The sequence below is a fragment of the Sparus aurata genome, chromosome 7 (assembly GCF_900880675.1).
Source record: "Sparus aurata chromosome 7, fSpaAur1.1, whole genome shotgun sequence".
In the NCBI taxonomy this organism is placed as follows: domain Eukaryota; kingdom Metazoa; phylum Chordata; class Actinopteri; order Spariformes; family Sparidae; genus Sparus; species Sparus aurata.
The window spans coordinates 33,433,207-33,454,229 of NC_044193.1; positions in this window are offsets into that span (position 1 = coordinate 33,433,207).

A 21,023-nucleotide genomic window follows, 5' to 3' on the forward strand; every position below is an offset into this window, starting at 1 on the left:
ATTGTTAACCTTCCACAAAGGCAAGTTATGTTAAAACGGACGAGCAGAGGGGTCATTCCCCGGCACATCGCACCCATGGGCCACAGTTTATTTCAGAGTTGTGAGGGTGCAGCTGGAAGTGGGGATTCCAGCACCACGGATAGTGCGTGTAAAAAGATTAGACAAACGTTTAAATGTGTTTGCTGCAAGCGAAAATATACTATATAATAAATGAAGATAGTGACATAGGCCTATTAGCAATAAAAAGCACTGCGTTGTGTGAATGCGGCCGGTGAGCGGACGGCAGTGTTTGATGTAGGAAGTAATGTAAACTTGAAAATCAATTTCGGAACAGCGGTGTTTAATTTCGGAACGGCGGTGTTTAATTTCGGAATGGCGGTGTTTTGAGGGGAGGGTCGGAACAGTGGTGTTTCGGAGTGGGGGTGTTTCGGAAGGGTGGTGTTTCGCAATGGAGGGTTGTCGGAATGTCACGCCGCCCCCCCTCTTTTTCTTTTGAGCTGTAGCATCTGCCTGACGGTGCGATATGCTTTCGTCGCTGCAGCTATTTCTGGTTAGGTCCCAGGGTAATAAGTTACTTTAAAGAAACAATTTAAGAATCCTGTTGTACATACCCGGGCTCGTAGCCTTTCTGTCGGCCAGACACAAAGGACACCAACACAGCTCCTGTCTATGCAGCACCTGCATCTAGATAGTGTGTGAGCTGGGAATTAAACACAGCTGGCCCTGATTACCCAGTACCCCGGTCACACAAAGGCAAAACAGAGTCAACAATATAGGAATCATAAGCCCCTGCATAGGCGTCGATTTATGTTTTTGCCCGTGGGTGCTCAAATTAAATGAATACCACCAAGGTAATGATTGTCACAAACTGACTTTTATTTAGAGCTGTCCCAAACGATTATTTTTGAAACGATTAATCTAGCGATTATTTTTTCGATCAGTCGACTAATCTAACGATTAATTTAACGTTACATGACCAAACAAAAGTAATGTAGTAACTGTAACTGTCGTTGGTAACCTATATGAGGAAAAAAATACCGCAGTTGTAGGTGGAGCAGCGTCTGTCCTCCCGCCTGTCCTACCAACTTTTCGTCACATTTCTGCCCAAAAAACAGCGTCTGTCACCGGCAAAAACCTTTAACTCACTCAAGTGGTTGTGTTGATAGAAATCACCAAACGATGGTCAGCCCTCCCGACCGAGACTTCAGTGAACTTTCCCCCAGAAAACAGCCTCCGTCCCCGCAAGTGACAGAGTTACGCAGCGACCTGTTTACTGATGGCGATTATGTAATAATGTCATTTAGCGGGTTCTCAATCACTACACATTATAAACGGTCCACGGGTTTAGATTGACAGGGACACCTGGGAAACACCCCGTCGTCATCATCATGACGTGTACCGTCACGTCTCTTTAGGAGCAGCAGCGCAGCTTTCTGTGTGAATTACATGGCGGTTCGTCTTTATTCCAGCGGTGCATCGCTCTGTGTGAATGACCAATGGCGGAGAATTGACGAACCGCCGCTGCGGCGCTAATGCAGTTTCGCTGTGTGAGAGGGGCTATTCTCAGCCTCCGCAGGTACTTTTTTTTGATCGGCCATCCCGATTGGCCGGTGGGTGCTAAACGTTGTCAGTGGGTGCTCGAGCACCGGAGCACCCACGGGATCGGCGCCTATGAGCCCCTGTATCCCTCAGGATTTTTACCGGGACTTTTTACACTTCCTACAAGTGACACAAAGCCATCGTGAATAAAAGGGGCATAAGCTGCCAAAACATCCAGATCACAGGAGTTAGAAGTAGGTATGTTTGAAACACAGCCGTACTTAACGCAGCAGGCTTCACATTAGATCTCACCCCCTTGTTTTTAGCTCTTAAGGACAGGACAGTCTACCTTCCAATGTCCTTTTTCATGACAGTAGTCACATATGTTACCAGTGTCAAAGTTGCCACCTGCTTTAAAGTCAGCTTTCAAACCAACTTTCTTTGAACACTGCATTTCAAATGAAACATCAGAACCATTTCCTCGCCAACCAAAATCACGAGCCACAGGGTGCTCTCTGGAATTGCTCTTATGGAGCAGCACATACTCATCAGCTGTCACTGCAGCATCAGCAGCAGTGGTAACTCCCCGTTCTGTGATGTATGTTGCAATGCATTCAGGTAGACAATTTTTAAACTGCTCCACAATCACCAAGTCACACAGACCATTAAAAGTAGTGACATCAAGCGCCATTAACCACCATGTATGTTTGGCTATTTTTCCTCCCCCATGACCGAAACGCTGACTATATGCCTCCGGCACAAGCTCGTATGCAGATTTTATTTTATCGTAGCTAGAGCTATCCTCAACACTCTATCCTCAATACCCAAATACATTGTCCTTTCCCTCAAACCACAAGCAGAAAACAACTTACCGCCAACAAAGGAACAAAGTGATAAAGACTCCGAAATAACCCGGCTCCTAGGCCATGACAAATACGGGAATAGAAGCAGTGGATGGTAATGAATGTAAAGTATTTATTATAATAAATTATTACACGGCTCTTCTTAATGCTGTAGAATGCTCCATTCACTTGAATGGGCCTTCCCAACATTTGGCGTTCAATTATTTTCGTATAATTGACCGCTGCTAAGCAAAAAGTGGCCTTTTTGCCTCTGATTCACGTATTTCGTATCGCTCTGCACTCTAAAATCTTTGCTCCGCAAGTAGTCCGGTCACTTTTCACCCCAGCGTCTTTGGTCGCTAAGCGACATCAGCTGATCTGTTGTTTCACATTAACTTTAATATTTTTGGAAAATACAGTGATTTCAACTCTTTGCAAAAGGCTGAGTTGTCGTCACCGGTCAAGAAAAGAAAAAGAGAGGAAAGCAGCGAACAGGGAGAAGCGAAACGGCGTTGGTTTGGAAAACTATATTTCTCTGCTGAAATGTACTATGAACAGTAACAAATAAATTGTAAAAAGACACACTGTGTCAAGTTTTCTTTCATGTTGGCAAGTAACCGTGTAATAAGCGGGATAATGTATAGAACGGCGGTCACTATCGAATCGCGTCGGGGTCAAGTTCGTCCTGTCGGGACTTATTTTCCCGATAGTGATCGCCGTTCTATACATTATCCCTTACGTAAACAACTGATGAAATAACTGCAAATGTGAGGTGTGTGAGTCAGTAACGTCAGCGGTGTAACTGTGGATGTGTGAACAATGGTGTAAGGTGTTGATGATGCAAAACAAAACAGAAATCAAACAAAAGACAAAAGCCTGCAGGAGCTGGCTAAAATGAGTCCAGGCGAGAGAGAGCGCACAGCGCTGGTAGTTGGCTTTTTATCCTACTAAGTGCATTGCCTGTAGGAAGTATGTATTCCAATAGAAAAGTGGGACGTTAAGTAGCTTTTACATGGATGGCCAAATGAGGCTGTGTTTGAAGGTGAGACTTCGGGGATATTTAGGTTTGTTGTGAAATTCGATGTTCCAATGTATAATTGGCCGTTTTTTACTTTTTTTGATTTTGCCATTATATTTCACCTTAAAAACTATTTACCTTGCCTTGCTTGGTGTCATTACTTTCAGTGCAACCTCACATGTGTGACTATACAGTTATTTTTTTCATTTTGACATACTGTATTAACACAATGGACTTAAAATCCCCAAAATAACATAAAATCAGAGTAGGAAAAAGTTGGAGTTTTTACTGTGAAAACCACAAATATGTTTAATGTACCATTTTTATTACTTATAATGCAAATAGAAATTATTGTTTGCCAAATTTGTGCATAAGAGTTTGAAATTTACAAAGTTATATGTAACTATTTACATTTAAATGCAGGCAATGCCTCAGGCTCAGGGCTTCTTGAACTCCCTCCAGCTCAATGAAGAGCTGCACTGCCTGCTCCACATTCAGCAGTCTGTTCATTGTTTTGACTCAATAAACATAAAAACAACTCCACTACACACTAAACACACTACACAAAACGCTGCATAACACACCAACTATACACGCGCTAAATGTCACAAAACTCTCAACTCTCAAAATTTGCTATCTCTATTGCGGTCTGTATTACCGCCATTCCTGCTGTCACTCTTCCGCCGGCGTCCCTCCCACGACTTCCCCCTGTTCCTCAGCAACCAAATCTCGTGGTTTGCCATATAATTATGTGATTGGTTGGTGTTCTTGCCTTTTTCCACCAATAGGAATGTGTTTTTTTGCTTGCAAACGCTTCCTGCTTGCGGACACTTTTGTGACAAAAGCTCGTTTTTACCGTTTCTTCCTGCACCAGACACAAAGCAAATGTGACGGCAATGTTTGTGAAAAAACATGGCGGACATTATTTACCGTAAATCCGGTTTTGGACGCGCTGGAGCATCCGTTGACTCAGCAGGTGGGGCGTGGGGGTGGGCTAGCAGCTAGCTACACACGAAATTCAAACAGATTCCGATTCCTGTTTGTTGTCCTCGCATATCCGGATCTCCTCAGACCGGAACATACTTGGTTCGGACTCGTTTAGTCTCATTAATTCACAACAGTCAGTGAGATGCACAGAACGGGACCGAACCGCAGGCAAAATCCCGGTCCAGCTCACGCGCTGCAGGTATAAATCCACTTGTTTGAGGCTCTGCAGTGATTGGCTCTGGTGTGCACGTGGCTATGGTGGCTATGGTTGACAATGCTAGTGGAATTCGTAAAGCATTTCTGAAATAATTTATTAACGGTATCATTGTAGTCCCAACAAATGCGACGTCACACACTCTTAAACCACGCAGCAGCCATGTTGAAAGTCTCAGGTCAGTCTGATCCTGATCTGCAGAGATATTTGAGGCACACACACACAGACAGACACACACACACACAGACAGAGATTCCATGCTTTTATAGAGAGATGGGAGCGTTAGGCCCAGGTGCTGTGAATCTGGCTGGCTGCTGCAATCACACTCCTCTGGTTCCCTTGTGGACAAATGGGAAAACACAGTAGTCCATAACCACACCCACTGTTGGGGAGACGTAAACTACATGTAGTTGAACTACATAGCTTAACTACAATTTGCTGTAACTTGCTGGTAGTTAAACTACATTCATATTTTGTGCTGCGTCAAGTAATTCAACTACTTTTTGGGTCATTTTTTGTAGTTTAACTACTCAATTTACAAACTACAATTTTGACCAATAACATGAAATATTTTTTATTTAAAAAAACTTATATAATATAAATTTTATTTAATTTTTCTTTGAAAATTGGCATGAAACTTGTTGTGACATGCCAAGCCAACACTGCCTCTGAATGGCTTGCCCTGGCAGCACTCAAATGCTTCACACAGAGTGGGTTGGTCTTCGTGCCAAAGAGGCAGTGTTCATATGGCACAAGCACGTCATGGACAACCCTCCCGCTATCACCAATGCGCCCCCGAATGCGCCAGCCCAACCATGGCCACATTTGAGCATGTACATGTTGAGTATAGATGCATCTACAGACACAACCTACGTGTTCACATGTGAGCCCTGCAAGCCAAAAACTACAATAATTTTGACTTTTTTCGACTTTTTCCTCTCGAGTTTAGAGGCATTGATGTGTCCTGTTAAGGACAGAGGAAGAGAGGAACAGCATGTGAAATCTGAATAATCATGACCCAGCGCTAGTGTAAAGTTCTTATTGAAAAAGTGAGCATATATCCATGAGACAGCGGGTTTCAAGATAAAAAGTACATCGGCATGAAGAGAAATCTTCTGTTTGGGACCTCCCCAGTTAACACCAGAGATCATGTTGTCGGACTCACAAGACATCAAACACGGTACACTCGTTCACATCGATGCCATGCTGCCTCAAATATTCCGTCAGTTATGACCTGCCGACTTGCAACTAATGAAGGTCCCATATGCATTGTGCTTTGCCATTTTTGACTGTTTTCCATAGTCCATCTTCCACACTGCGACTGTTGCCATGAAATGCTAGTCATGCACAATAGCTCTGTAGTCCGCTGTCACGTTGATACGTGACGTAGCAGGTCCTAACTCCTCGTAGATAAAAGAAAATGTCCTGGAAGGCAGCCAGACCAGCCACGACCTTGCAGATATATGTAGCCTTCGTTTGCTGTATTATTTTTTTTTGTCCTGTTTAGAAACCGAAAAAGCAGAACCAAATAATTTAGTTTTTTTCACAGGTACCCAGTAATTGGCATTAAGTACTCTGTTCTATTTTCAGTTCTCAACCCTAGTGCAGAGAGGCTAATGTGGGAGTAATATGTTGTCTATTATGAGTTTTTATCAGTAGGCCTACACATGCAGCAGCAAGGACGAAATTTTGATTTCAGAGGTGGATTTCAGATACACAAGTATTTTTAATGAAACTCCAACTCTTTCAGTTCACTGTGTTTTCTAGTAGTAACTTCTAGTTTACTGTTCCCTTTTTTGGTTTGACTGGTTGTGAAGCATGTAGCAAAACATTATCATCCAATTCTGTGTTTCACCTTGTTAGTCAACTTCACTCCAACTCAGTACCACCAATTTTACACTTATTTTTGGAATATATGGTAAACAGACCTCATTTTATAGAGGAAAAAGCTTAGTTTCACAATTCTCATGAGTTTGGATGTATAAAATCACATTTGTAATCCAAAGTTTTATTGTATTTTTCCCTAAATCTTTCATTGTTGGTGTTTTTTTAAAACAGTTGTTGCCTTTCAACATAAAAATAATACATGAAAATAAGTGTATCTCTTCGGCATTAAATATAAGCTTTTTTTAAATCGTTGCATTGTTGAGGCTCTACAGTTATAATAATAATAATATAATAATAATAATAATAATAATACATTTTATTTATCAGCACTTTCAATAAAACTCAAAGACACTACAAAATTATTGAGAGCTTTGTAATTGATGAGGAGGATCTTGAAATGGATATGCTGCTTTATTGGGAGCCAGTGAAGGTGTTGCAGGATGGCTGTAACGCATTTCTGTCATGGCCAAGAAAGCTGGCCGTGCTTAGGTGGCTTGTGTATTGTTTTATGGTTTCCTGCCTTATTTTGAAACTTCTTCTCTCCTCTCTTTTCAGGTAACTTGCCACTTCCCCTTGTGTCTTTCCCACCAGCCTGATTGCCTTCCCCACCCTGATTGTCTCCACCTGTTCCCTGTTACCGTGTCTATATCTGGTCTTCGTCTCCCTTTGTCTGTGCCAGTTCGTCTTGTCTTGCGTGTCAGAGAACCAGCTCCAAGCCCTCATCTTGCCAAGGATTGCCAAGCCTTTTGTTTCATGCCCCTGTCTTGCCAGGTTTTGTATTTTCTTTGTTACTTTGTCTAGCCCTTGCATTTGTTTGTAGGTTTTCTCCCTCTTTAGAGTGGTTTTTGGTTATTAGCTGTCGTAGTGTTTTTTCCCTCCGAGTGAGTGATTTTCTGTTGTACTTTTCTAATAAAGATTTGTTTATTTGTTCACTTTGTCTCCTGAGTTGTACGTTTGGGTTCAAGTTTTAGTTCAGTCGTAACAGTACGAACTGGCCAGTATGAACCCAGCTGACTTCAGCCATTTGATCCCAAGGCGCCCGCCTGAACCAGCAGGGGGAGCAGATGTCTTCCCTGCATCGTGGCGTGAAGGAGCTTGCAAACCGTCAGGAGGAATTCAAGGCGGCCATGACCACCCATGTGAACCTCCTATCAGCCCAGGTCCAGGAAATCCATTCCCTCCTCACAAAGGATTCCTCCCCCCCTGCCACAGAAGCCACACCGTCCCCAGTGGTTGCTGGAGCATTGGCAGTCCCGGTTTCTCCTGCCACAGCCCTCCCCCTGTCTGCACCAGAGAAGTTTTCTGGTGAGTCAGGAAAATGCCGTGCTTTCATTGTTGACTGTGAAATGTATTATGAGCTCCGGCCAACGATCCAAGGTGGCATTCATGGTTTCCCATCTCACTGGGAGAGCGAAGGCATGGGCTACGGCAGAGTGGTCTTGTGAGTCATCAATCTGTAACTCTCTCGATGAATTCATAGAGGCCCTGAGGGGGGCGTTTGATCCGACCACGTCCGACCGAGAGAAAGCTCGCGCACTGAGTAACATCAGACAAGGTACGGATCCAGTGTGTGATTATGCCATCCGCTTTGGGACCCTAGCCACCGACAGTGGATGGAATTCTACGGCCCTCTATGATGTATTTCTTAAAGGACCCTCTGACCAGATTCAGGATCTGTTGGTGCCTCTTGATCTTCCATCCTCCCTTGACTCTATAATAACTCTAGCTATAAGAACTGACAACCGTTTACAGGAGCATAGACGGGACTGCAACCAAGCATCATCTTCAGTCGATCGCTGTCGGCCCCATGCTGCATCGTCTCCAGCCACTTGGCAGCGTCCGCCGCACCTTCCCCCACCGGCTCCTGGGCAGAAGACATCCTCTGAGAAGGAGGAACCCATGCAGCTGGGACGAGCCAAACTGTCCACAGAGGAGCGTCGTCGTCGCCTGCAGGAAGGACGGTGCTTCTATTGTGGGCAGCAAGTTCACCTCCTCGCCATGTGCCCAGCAAAAGGGCAGGCTCACCAGTAGACAGGAGGGTACTGGTGAGCCGTTTCTCTTCCCCTGAATTCCCTCCTCGAGCCTCAACGGATATAAAGGTAAAACATCACAACATCACAATTTCTCTTGGGGTACTAATTGACTCAGGGGCTGATGAGAGCCTCATGGACTGGGCTTTTGCCCGAAAACTTTATTTAAATCTTTTTATTGAGTTTTCAAATGCAGACAGTGCAACATATATTCATTTAATGACATTGCAGAACACCTCAGAAAACATCAGAAAACATAGGACATGAAAGTAAAAAAAACCCAAAACAAATTACAACACAAAGAAAACAACAATATAAACGATAACAAAGTGTGTGTGTGTGTGCATGTGTGTGTGTGGTGGGGGGGGGGACACCTACAATTGCTGTCTAGAAGCGAATTTTTCTTTGTAATAACGTAGAAATGCGCACCAAACCTTATCAAACCTCTTGGATGAGCCTCTTAATGAATATTTCAGCTTTTCTAACTTCAGAAACGACATAACATTGTGTACCCATTGGGAATGTGATGGTGGTTTGGCGGATTTCCACTTTAGCAATAACAGTCTCCGTGCTAGTAATGACGAAAAGGCCACTGCGTCGCCCTGTGCCACTGACAATGAGATTTCCATAGGGGCAACCCCAAATATGGCGATTGCTGGATCTAGTGGTATCTTTTTCTCACAAATATATGTAAAAGTCTCAAAAATGGCAGTCCAGAATGGAACCAAGGCAGGGCAGGACCAAAACATGTGACAAAGGGTGGCTTCATCCTGATGGCACATCTTAGCAAGTTTACTTTTTGAGAAATGGAGCCTGTGGATGACCTTGAATTGTAATAGACCATGCCTCACACACACAGACGTTGAATGGATACGTTCGACCGCATACTGCCATACTGTGTCTGAAACATCTGCCCCAAAATCTTCACTCCACTGTTCCCTGAGATGGTTCAAAGAAGGGGAAGCCACCCTTTGAATGGTACTATATAGTCTAGATATGAGGCCACATTCCAGAGGATCCCATTCTAAAAGTTCCTCAATCCAGCCACCTACTGGGGGAGATGAGAAGGAGGTAAAGTGTTTTTGGACTAGACTGCGTACTTGCAGGTATCTAAAGAAGTGAGATCTAGGTATATCATGTTCCCTCACAATGTGCTCAAAAGACACAAAAGTGTTTTAATGAAAAAGGTCCCTAACACACCGTAGTCCCCTCCTAAACCACAACTTGAAAGCAGAGTCCATCATTGAAGGTGGAAATAGCCCATTTGACACAATAGGTAGCAAATAAAGCGTCTGTTTGTGTTTAAAACTGGACCTGAACTGGGACCATATCTTCAGTGAACTATTTACAATGGGGTTGACTGTCCGGCTTTTTTTGCTACGAGGTAGTGGTACGCAGAGCATCGCTGGCAATGACTCTGGGTTACATGTAAACTGTTCCATGTCCGCCCATACAGGGCCAGTACCCTGATAGAAATGTGGTATCCAATGTATAACTTTGTGAATGTTGGAGGCCCAATAATAATACTGAAAATTTGGAAGTGCCAGTCCCCCCTCATTCTTCTGTCTCTCTAAAAAGGCTTTTCTAATTCTTGGAACTGTTTTATTCCAAATAAAGGATGATATACATTTATCTAGGCTCTTGAAAAAAGACTTTGGAATAAACACAGGGACCATCTGAAACAAGAACAAGAATCGAGGCAGAATGGTCATTTTGACAGAATTAATTTTGCCCGCTAGCGAAATAGGAAGCACTGACCATCGGTTTAAGTCTTGTTTGGCTTTCTCCAATGCTGGCAACATGTTGTATTTGAACAGGTCTGAATTTACGTGTCACTGAGACACCTAAATATGGGAATCTGTCTCTGGCTACTTTAAATGGGAATAAATTGAAGTCCAATTGTTGTGCAGGGCCGTTTATTGGGAATATGATACTTTTAGAAAGGTTAATCTTATATCCTGATATTTTCCCGAATTTTGATATAATATCCAAGGCTTTGGGAACAGAAGAATCTGGCTCCGAAAAAGGTAAAGAATAAGATCATCAGCATATAATGATACTTTATGGGCGTGACCGCCCCTGTTAATACCCATCAGGCCTGCCTCTTTTCTTATTGCGATGGCTAATGGCTCTATAGCTATGTCAAACAGGAGTGGGGAGGGCGGACAGCCCTGTCTCGTACCCCTGTGTAGGGGAAAGTAGTCTGATATAACCTTGTTAGTTCAAATACATGCCTTCGGAGAAGTATATAGGACCCTGATCTAGGAGCAGAAATTGGGACCGAAACCGAACCTGTCCAAAATTGAAAATAAATATTCGTATTCAATGCGATCGAAGGCTTTATGGGCATCAAGGGAAATTAGCACTTCTGACACAGGAGGGCCATCTAGTGAATATAAAATATTAAATAGCCTACGCAAATTGCCAGAGAGTTTCCGCCCAGAGATAAACCCTGATTGGTCAGGATGGATTATAGTATGTACAGCAGAGTCCAGTCTCGATACAAGAATTCTAGTTAAGATCTTGTAATCATTTGAAAGTAAGCTTATAGGTCAATAGGAGTCACATTTCAAATGGTCCTTATCCTTTTTGTGCAAAACTGAGATTATGGCTTGTGTCATGGTGGGTGGCAATGTCCCTTTTTCAAGCGTTTCTGCAAAAATCGTCCCTTAAGATAGGGATCAATTTAATTGAGAATTTTTTATAGAACTCGATGGGAAACCCATCGGGTCCAGGGGCCTTCCCACTCTTCATTCCCTTAAGTGCTTGATCAATTTCTCCGACTACAATCAGCTGTTCAAGTTTCCCCCTAGCCGCTTCGCTAATAGTAGGCAAGTCTAGATTCATAAGGACGCTATCTATCTCCGGTCCATCACCAGCCCCTGATGAATATAGATCCTCATAGAATTTCTTAAACTGATTATTAATATCTACTTGATCTGTGGTTATACCATGAGGGGATTCAATTTCTGCTATATATCCAGCTTCAGTAGCCTGGCGTAACCGCTGACAGAGTAGCTTACTGGCCCTCTCTTAAAATTCATATACCTTCTGCCTGGACCTCAGATACAGCTCCTCTGACGAATCTTTATTTAAAGTATCCAATTCTGTTTGTAACGCCACTCGCTCCGTGGCGAGATTGGCACGAGGGTTCTGAGAATGTTCCTGATCTATAGCATTTATCCTGGAAATAAGCTGATTGGTTCTCTCCATTCTCTTTTTATTTACACTGGCACTGTATGAAATTATCTGGCCTCGTAGAAAGGCCTTCATAGCCTCCCACAGGGTATGCTTACATACGTCGGGTGTCTGGTTGGTTTCAAGGTAGAAATCTATTTGATTAGACATGTAGGCCACAAACTCCTCATCTGCCAGTAGCCTAGAATTGAACCTCCATACCCGCCTTGGTAATATGTTATCTGGAAACGTGAGAGTCATAGAGACAGGACTGTGGTCCGAAATGACAATACCTGTATAATCACAAGAGCTCAGTAAGGGCAGTATCCTCTTGTCTATAAAAACAAAATCAATCCTTGTGTAAGACTGGTGAGGTGGGGAAAAAAGTTAGTATTTCCTAGTTGTTGAGTACATGTATCTCCAAGCATCTACCATTCCATACGCATGCATGAAATTATTTACACAGTTAGCTGATTTGCTAAGTGCCCTAGGTAAAGAGCTAGATCGATCTAAAACTGGGTGAAGCACACAGTTAAAATCTCCACCCAGTATAAGCTGATGGGTATTAGGGTCTGGAAGACGTGCAAATAGGTCACTGAAGAATTTCACATCATCCCAGTTGGGAGCATATAGGCTAACCAACACTACTGGAACATTGAACAGTCTCCATTGCACAATCACAAATCTCCCATCTTTATCTGCAATCACTTTAGTTTCTTCAAAGAAAACATCTCTGTGTATCAGTATGGCTGTACCTCGGCTCTTGTTGGAAGCAAATTTTGAGTGATAAATCCTGGAGAAGCCACCCCTTCCCAACCTGCAATGGTCCTTAGGAAGGAGATGCGTTTCTTGAAGGTAAACTATATCCACTTTCTGTTTGGAAATGTGGGAAAAAACCTTACTTCGATTAACCACCTCCCATTCCCTGTTCCCTCTAAGTATATGGCATTGTAGGTTCCCTGGGGGGGGGGGGGGGGCTAACAGCCAACAGGCTGTGTTTCAACCAAACCTAACACTGGAAAATAATCTTTAAAGTTAAACTTCTCAACCAATTCTGAATCTTATCAGAGTTCCCAAGTCAATGTAACAGATACCATTCAAGTGAAATAATTGTAAAAGTTCTCACATATGTGCGCATATAAAGGCAGCTCAAAAAATAAAAATAAAAAAACGAAATTAGAATTACAGCCTTCCCACATCCAAAATAGTGAGTAATATTCCTCCTTCCAAAATGTAAAATCTAGATCACAAAATGAATTTCACCAAGGGGCGAAAACAGAAAAAAAAAACGGGTCAAACAAGCATGAATGGAATGAGTACAGTCTACTTCATGGAACCCTATGTTTAGACAACCATGACGGAATAGAATGGGTACAGGCTACTTCCTAGAACATTATATCAAACAGGTAGTATAAAAGGATGAAGCGGGTGCAGGCTAATTCCTGGATTGCTAAAGTAAACAAGCATAACAGGATATAACGGGTACAGGCTAACTCCTGGAAAACTATAGTAAACACACATGATTGAGCAGACTGGTGGATAGCCTACCTGAATTCGTGGTGGCGCACTGGACAGAATAATGGAGTAATTAAGGCAAATGTTCACGTTACCGTCCGTGTTGTCTGTCCGCTCGTCAGTTAGCCATCCCGTTCAATGTCCTATAGTATCAGCGCATAAATCCCTGTTGTAGCCATAGCCTGCTGGCCCAAGTTCAACGTAATAGACCAATGTCCCTTCATTTTAGGATTTTAGTGTCCTCTTCACAAAGTCCATGGCCAACTTAGCGTCATTGAAATTCCGTCTGGTCCCATCCTTCGCTGTGATTCTCAGCTCTGCGGGGTAGAACAGACCATAGCGAACTCCCTCGACTTGACGCAGTTCCCCACAGACCTCATTGAAAGCAGCCCGCTGTTTGGCGACCTTCTGGGTGTAGTTGGGTTGAATGCGTATTCTGTCCCCATCTGGCGTGATGATCTCCTTCTTCTGGATGGCCTTTTTGATCAGCATTTCACGCTCCTGAATGAAATGACACCGCACCACAAACACTCTTGCTGGCTGGTCCTCACCCGGTCTCTCCGTTAGCGTACGGTGTGCGCAGTCGAGCAGCGGAGCCTTTTCCAGCCCAAGAGTATCCTTGAGTAGTTGTGAAACGAATTCTGGGGCATGTTTCCCATCCTCTCGTCTCTCCTTCACACCGATTATGTACAGGTTGCAGCAGGTTGTCTTGGTGCCCGCCTGGTCCATCGCGGTCTTGAACTCTTCTCTTAGCTCGTCACATTGGGTTCTGATCTCGATGGCTTGTTTTTCCGCTTTCTCGTCGATTTCCTTGAGTAGCTCAGTTTTCAGTCCTCTTATCTCGTGGAGAATCGTCTCCTCTTGGTCACCACCAGTCATTTTGTCACTGTTCTCATCCTTCTCCACTACAATGCTAGCTGTAGCAGCCATGCTAGCCTTGCGCCCACCTGGCTTTGACTTCGATGCAGTACTAGGATTCATGACTAAGTCGCTTAGTTTTGTGCTAGCCTGCTTTCTCTTATCCTTATAAAAATGTGAGAACACTTAAAACTGGCAGAGAACGTATTTTTGGTCGAATTAGTTAGGCTTAGTTAAGCGCTCAGCCTAGACGTGTCTTCACATGGCGTTGCTCAAACCGGAAGCCCTTGCCCGAAAACTTTATTTGCACACTGAACAATTACCCCAGCCATTAGAGGCCAGTGCTCTTGATGGGAGCTTGATATTCAAAGTGACTCACAAGACTGAACCCCTCGAGGTCGTTGTAGGTGACCACCGCGAATTCATGTGTTTTCACTTGTTCCATTCTAACCAGCAGCCTCTCATTTTGGGTTTCCCGTGGTTAAAGGAGCACAACCCACACATCGACTGGAGTACTGGGAAAGTTTTGAACTGGGCTGGGGATTGTACTAAGTGTTTGAAGTCATGTCATGATTTAAACATGAAACCTGTATTTAACACTGTTGTTGTTCATCCTGACACAGACCCAGAGCTCCCTGACCTGAAGTCAGTTCCAGGGTGTTACCATGATCTAGGAGAAGTTTTCAGCAAAAGTAAGGCTACTTCTCTCCCCCCGCACAGACCCTATGATTGCCCCATTGAGTTGATCCCAGGGGCCCCTATTCCCAGGGGGAGACTGTATTCTATCTCTGGCCCTGAAAGGGAGGCCATGACAGAATATATTGAGTCCTCATTAAAGGCTGGTCTTATTCGCCCCTCTTCATCTCCAGCAGGGGCAGGGTTCTTTTTTGTGGGGAAAAAAGATGGGTCTCTCAGACCTTGCATTGACTATGGGCCACTTAACGACATCACTATTAAAAATCAATATTCTCTGCCACTCATGTCATCTGCTTTTGATCAGCTCCAACAAGCAAAGATTTTTACCAAATTGGACTTGAGAAATGCATATCACCTGGTTCGTATCCGAGAGGGGGATGAATGGAAAACAGGCTTTAACACACCCAGTGGTCATTACGAGTATCTAGTCATGCCGTTTGGTTTGACCAACGCTCCTGCGGTGTTCCAGGCCATGATCAATGACATTCTTAGAGTTTTCCTGAATCACTTTGTCTACTTGGATGACATCTTGATTTACTCCCCAGACTCTGCCTCTCATGTTAGCCATGTACGTCAGGTTCTCCAAAGGTTGCTGAAGAATCAGCTGTATGTTAAAGCCGAAAAGAGTGAGTTTCATGCTGACACTGTATCTTTTCTTGGCTTCATCATAGCCCCTGGAAAGATGCAAATGGATCCGGCTAAAGTTAGCGCTGTGGCTCAGTGGCCTACACCTGATAGCCGCAAAAAGGTTCAGCAGTTCTTGGGATTTGCTAACTTTGACAGGCGGTTTATCAGACACTTCAGCGCCATAGCTGCACCTCTCCATGCCCTCACTTCTCCACAGACTCCATTCCAGTGGTCCCCTCAAGCTGAGGAGGCCTTCCTGCAGCTCCAGACACGCTTCACCACCGCCCCTATCCTCACAGTTCCAGATCCCAGTCAACAGTTCGTGGTGGAGGTGGACGCCTCCAATGATGGGGCAGGAGCCGTTCTTTCCCAACGTTCCGAGAAGGACAACAAGTTTCACCCTTGCGCCTTCCTCTCTTGGAAGCTTTCGCCGGCTGAAAGGAACTACGATGTCGGGAATCGTGAGCTGCTGGCGGTCAAAATGGCACTGGAGGAGTGGAGGCATTGGCTAGAGGGGGCGCAGAATCCCTTTGTTGTTTGGACAGACCACAACAACTTAGAATACATTCGCAAAGCCAAAAGACTGAACTCCCGTCAAGCCAGGTGGACATTGTTTTTTAATCATTTTAACTTTGTGCTGTCTTATAGGCCGGGGTCCCAGAACACGAAGCCCAATGCCTTGTCACGTCTGTTTGACCCTGAGCCTGCTGCCAAGGAACCTGAGTCCATCCTACCACTGAACCGTGTGGTGGGAGCGATGACTTGGCAAATAGAATCTAAGGTGAAGCAAGCTAATGGTGAGAACCCAACACCTAGCGGTTGCCCAGTAAATTGCTTGGTTGTCCCTGTCACTATGCGTCCGCAGGTAATCCATTGGGCTCACACCTCGCTACTCACCTGCCACTCGGGGGTCAAAAGGGACCATCCATACCATTTCCCAGAGGTTTTGGTGGCCTTCCATGGAGCGGGAGGTTCGGGAGTATGTGGAGGCATGCCCCGTCTGTGCTCGCAACAAGACCTCTTCAAGAGCGCGGATGGGTTTGCTGCAGCCACTACTCGTCCTTGGGCTGAGATCTCCCTGGACACTGGGACACTGGGCTCCCGGTCTCCGAAGGTAACACCACTGTTCTTAGTGGTGGATAGATTTTCCAAAATGACTCATTTCATTCCTCTACCTAAGTTGCCCTCTGCCAAAGAGACAGCCGAAGTTATGATGACTCATGTATTTCGTGTCCATGGATTTCCTAAGGATATCGTGTCAGACCGGGGGCCCCAGTTCATCTCCAGATTCTGGAAGGAGTTCTGCAAACTCATTGGGGCCACCGTCAGCCTCACCTCTGGGTACCACCCAGAATCTAATGGCCAGACAGAACGCCTCAACCAAGAGCTGGAGACAGGCCTTCGATGTCTGGTGTCGCAGAACCCAGCTTCTTGGAGTAAGAACCTGGTGTGGGTGGAATACGCCCACAACACCCTCCCCACCTCAGCCACCGGCATGTCACCATTCCAGTGCGTCTTTGGTTACCAGCCTCCTGTTTTTTCTGAGGCAGAGAAGGAGATCACTGTGCCGTCAGCTCACGCCATGGTCCGGCGTTGCCACCACATCTGGGCAGCCGCCCGCAAGGTCCTACTACACAACGGGGACCGCATGAAGAGGACTGCTGATCGGAGGCGTCGACCTGCCCCGCTGTACCAACCTGGCCAGAAGGTCTGGCTCTCTACACGGGACTTGCCTCTCCATGTGGTCTCCAGGAAACTGCCCCTTGGTTAAGAAACTTCTTGCTGTGCGCAACAGTGGCCGGGGTAGGCAATTCCTGGTGGACTGGGAGGGTTATGGCCCTGAGGAACGTTCCTGGGCCCCCGCAAGCTTCATTGTGGATCCTGACCTCATTTCTGAGTTCCACAACAGTCACCCTCAGATGCCTGGTCCGTCAGGAGCCGTCCCTAGAGGGAGGGGTACTGTCATGGCCAAGAAAGCTGGCCGTGCTTAGGTGGCTTGTGTATTGTTTTATGGTTTCCTGCCTTATTTTGAAACTTCTTCTCTCCTCTCTTTTCAGGTAACTTGCCACTTCCCCTTGTGTCTTTCCCACCAGCCTGATTGCCTTCCCCATCCTGATTGTCTCCACCTGTTCCCTGTTACCGTGTCTATATCTGGTCTGCGTCTCCCTTTGTCTGTGCCAGTTCGTCTTGTCTTGCGTGTCAGAGAACCAGCTCCAAGCCCTCATCTTGCCAAGGATTGCCAAGCCTTTTGTTTCATGCCCCTGTCTTGCCAGGTTTTGTATTTTCTTTGTTACTTTGTCTAGCCCTTGCGTTTGTTTGTAGGTTTCTCCCTCTTTAGAGTGGTTTTTGGTTATTAGCTGTCATAGTGTTTTTTCCCTCAGAGTGAGTGATTTTCTGTTGTACTTTTCTAATAAAGATTTGTTTATTTGTTCACTTTGTCTCCTGAGTTGTGCGTTTGGGTTCAAGTTTTAGTTCAGTCGTAACAGTTTCTTTGAGTACCATAAATTACCAAATAATAGCCGGGTTTCAATTAACCGGAGGGTCCCCTTTAAACGCCGGGTGCAGGTGTATATTTTGATAAATAACCGCCGGTTCCAAATAAATGCCGAATCTAATTTATTTATTTATTTTAATCAAGGAAGAAGACGTGACCACTGACAGTGCACGTTTTTCTTCTTCCTCTTCTCCTTTTTCATGTATTGTGCTGCTTTCTGTTAGTCTGTATCACTTGATGATCGCCATGGCTCCGGTGCAGCAAAAAAATAAGAAGTACGACTTGAAATTCAAACTTTCTGTCGTAAAATATGCAGAGGAAAACTCGGAAGAAGTAGCCGATAGACATTTCTCTGTCAACCCCAAGAGAGTGAGAGAAACTGAGCATCAGCGTCTGTCCGAGGAGGACAGCAACAGGGCCAGGCTGCCTGGTGGAGGAAGGAAGAAGGTTAGCGAGGAGCTTGAGATAAACATGCGGGGATGGGTTATCAGCAAACGGGCACGCCAAGAGAGAGTGTGTCGCAAAATGATCAGGGCAATGGAGAAACAAATGTACGCCACCGTGAGTGACAGCAGAGATGAGGAGTTTGCAGCGAGTGCTGGTTGGCTGGATCATTTCCTCCGCCGCAACAACTTCACTTGCAGAAGACGCACAACTATTGAATTAAACGCCTAGTCCCAAATAAACACCTGGTATATTAAGTGATTGAAACAAATAAACTCCCCGGCTATTTTTTTGTAATTTACATCCTAGCTGCACCTAATTACCAAACACACATACACACACATGCAATCACGTACGCACATACGCACATGGACACCGATTCAAACGTTAATGTAAATGAAACCTCTGATATTACGGGATCATCCCTATGTTCCCCGGGTCCTATGTTCCCCGCTGTTCACCCAAAGGGTTAGGGTTAGGGTTTGTTGGTCTTAAAACATGAAAAGGGGAACATAGGACCCGGGGAACATAGGTACGCTCCCGATATTACAATCCTTCTAGCGGACGTGACCCAGGCAGAGCAAACGCCCAACTGACAGTGGCAGATAAGGACTGAGCAACTAGCAGACCGGTGTGCAAGCAAGATGGAGTGACAGCAGGGATGGCTAATCACGCAAGAAATGGCACAGCCAATCGAGGAGCTTGTGGGCGGGTCTAAACTAAGGGAAACAGGCTCCGGCTTGAGCGGCCGTTTTCCGCTTGGTCCTAGTGCTTGACGTGTCTCTGTGAAATATAGCGTAACATGGTTTTTGGACAGTAAAACCTGCAGGGGACATAAACGGCGTTTTGAAAAAGTGCAGGGGACATGTCCCCTGTGTCACCCCAAAATTACGTCAGTGTGCAGCAGCATTCTTGATCTGCTGGAGAGTCTTCAGAGACGTATTATTGCAGCCTGGTAATAGGGAATTGCAGTAACCCAGCCTTGAAGTAACAAAAGTGTGGACTCATTTTTCTGCATCTTTTTGTGACAGGCTGTTCCGGAGGAGAGTAAAGGTGAAAAGCTCCTAAAGCTTGCTGCTGGGGTGGGTCCCCGCTTCCAGTTGATTTTGGGGACATGGAAAAAAGTTTGTAGTACTGTCCGATTTATAAGGGAGGTGAAATCTTCAATCCTCCTTCCTGTTAAGTCGCATTCGGAGATCGACACTTCTCAACTGGCGAGATGGCGGCGAGCGGAAAAAACAATTGGTAAAGTGAGTTGTTCAAAAACATTCTTTTTAGTAAACTCTGTGTACACAAATAATTTTCTCAATGCTCGTGTTCATGTATAGAGACCCTGGTGATACTACGAGCAAGGATTCTTGTTGTGTCGAGATTCTTAGTGTTTTAAGAATAGCGATTTTGATGCTATCGCTTATTTGCCCCAACTACTCCCATTGAAAATAAGTTTGATTTGAAAACAAAAATACGGTCGATCTTAAAAGTGGCGCTTTCGTCACAATAATGCTTTTAAACTAAAGTTTGACATGGGTACATTCACAAAAACACCCTAGGTTGCATTTTGGCGAGAGTTTTGCTTTAACCACAGCTCTTAATAGAGGCATCTAACAGTGAAACCATTCAAAATCCCATTGACTTTGAGAAGAGGGAACTGGAAGTATGACAAGGAAAAAAAAGACAAATCAGTGCTTCATGTGAGCTGGAAGCAGGGCTTGGTGGTAGAGATGGTCTAAAAGGCAGTATATGTGAGCACTCGCGATGTGGCTCTTGAAACATACATTGGTTAACCTTTTTGGGACGCTATGCTTGTGCATGCTCAAAAATCCAGTCAGACCTTTGGACACTGCGACCTGCACCTTTAATGAGTTTTAGATAGAACAGTCAGGCATTTTAAGATATTGTATTCCTTGGTGTCACAATAGTTAGGTAGTGCCTTTGAGCAAACCATTTTACATTTGTGCATTTAGGATAGATTCACCAAAAAATGAGAACTTGGTCATTATGTACTCACCCACATGCTGATGGAAACTAAACAAACAATGCAAACTAGTGAATATGGAATTTTAAGCAATAAAAAACAACCAAAAGAAACAACAACAAAAATCTTTACTGCAGCTGCTAAGCTTAAAGCACCCCATTTGAAGTGAGTGCACAGACTCCACTGCACATGTGGGTGTGCAAAATATCTTTTCAAATCACTTTGGGATCTCAGGGCCTCCAGAGACCAGAAAGATTGTGCTGGATGAGCTGCATGGAGCAATTTTTTAAAATTGTTTTTACATTTGTCAAAAGACCCCATCTACTCTCTTCAGTTGTTTAGCAGAAGGTTGCTGTAATACTCCAGAATTGTTTTGTGGTTTATGAATCTTCATAAATCCCCATCGCATGGGGGTGAGGAGATAATGACTGAATTTACATTCCTGCTTTAACATTTAATCTGTCGGGCCTGAGATACAACATACAACATCCCAACAGCGGGAGCCACAACTTTCCTGGCACAGAGTCTCAAGAAGATACCAAAACATGAGGAAAAAACACACCACAAATTATATTCATTTCATTCAAACAAGCAAATTACACACTTATTTAATACCCTCATTCTCAATGGGATGAATGGGGTGATTTAATTTTCCTATGTCTTTTGAAGCGAATAGAAACTTGTATAACAGAAGGACTGACAAAAATTCTTACTAGTTAG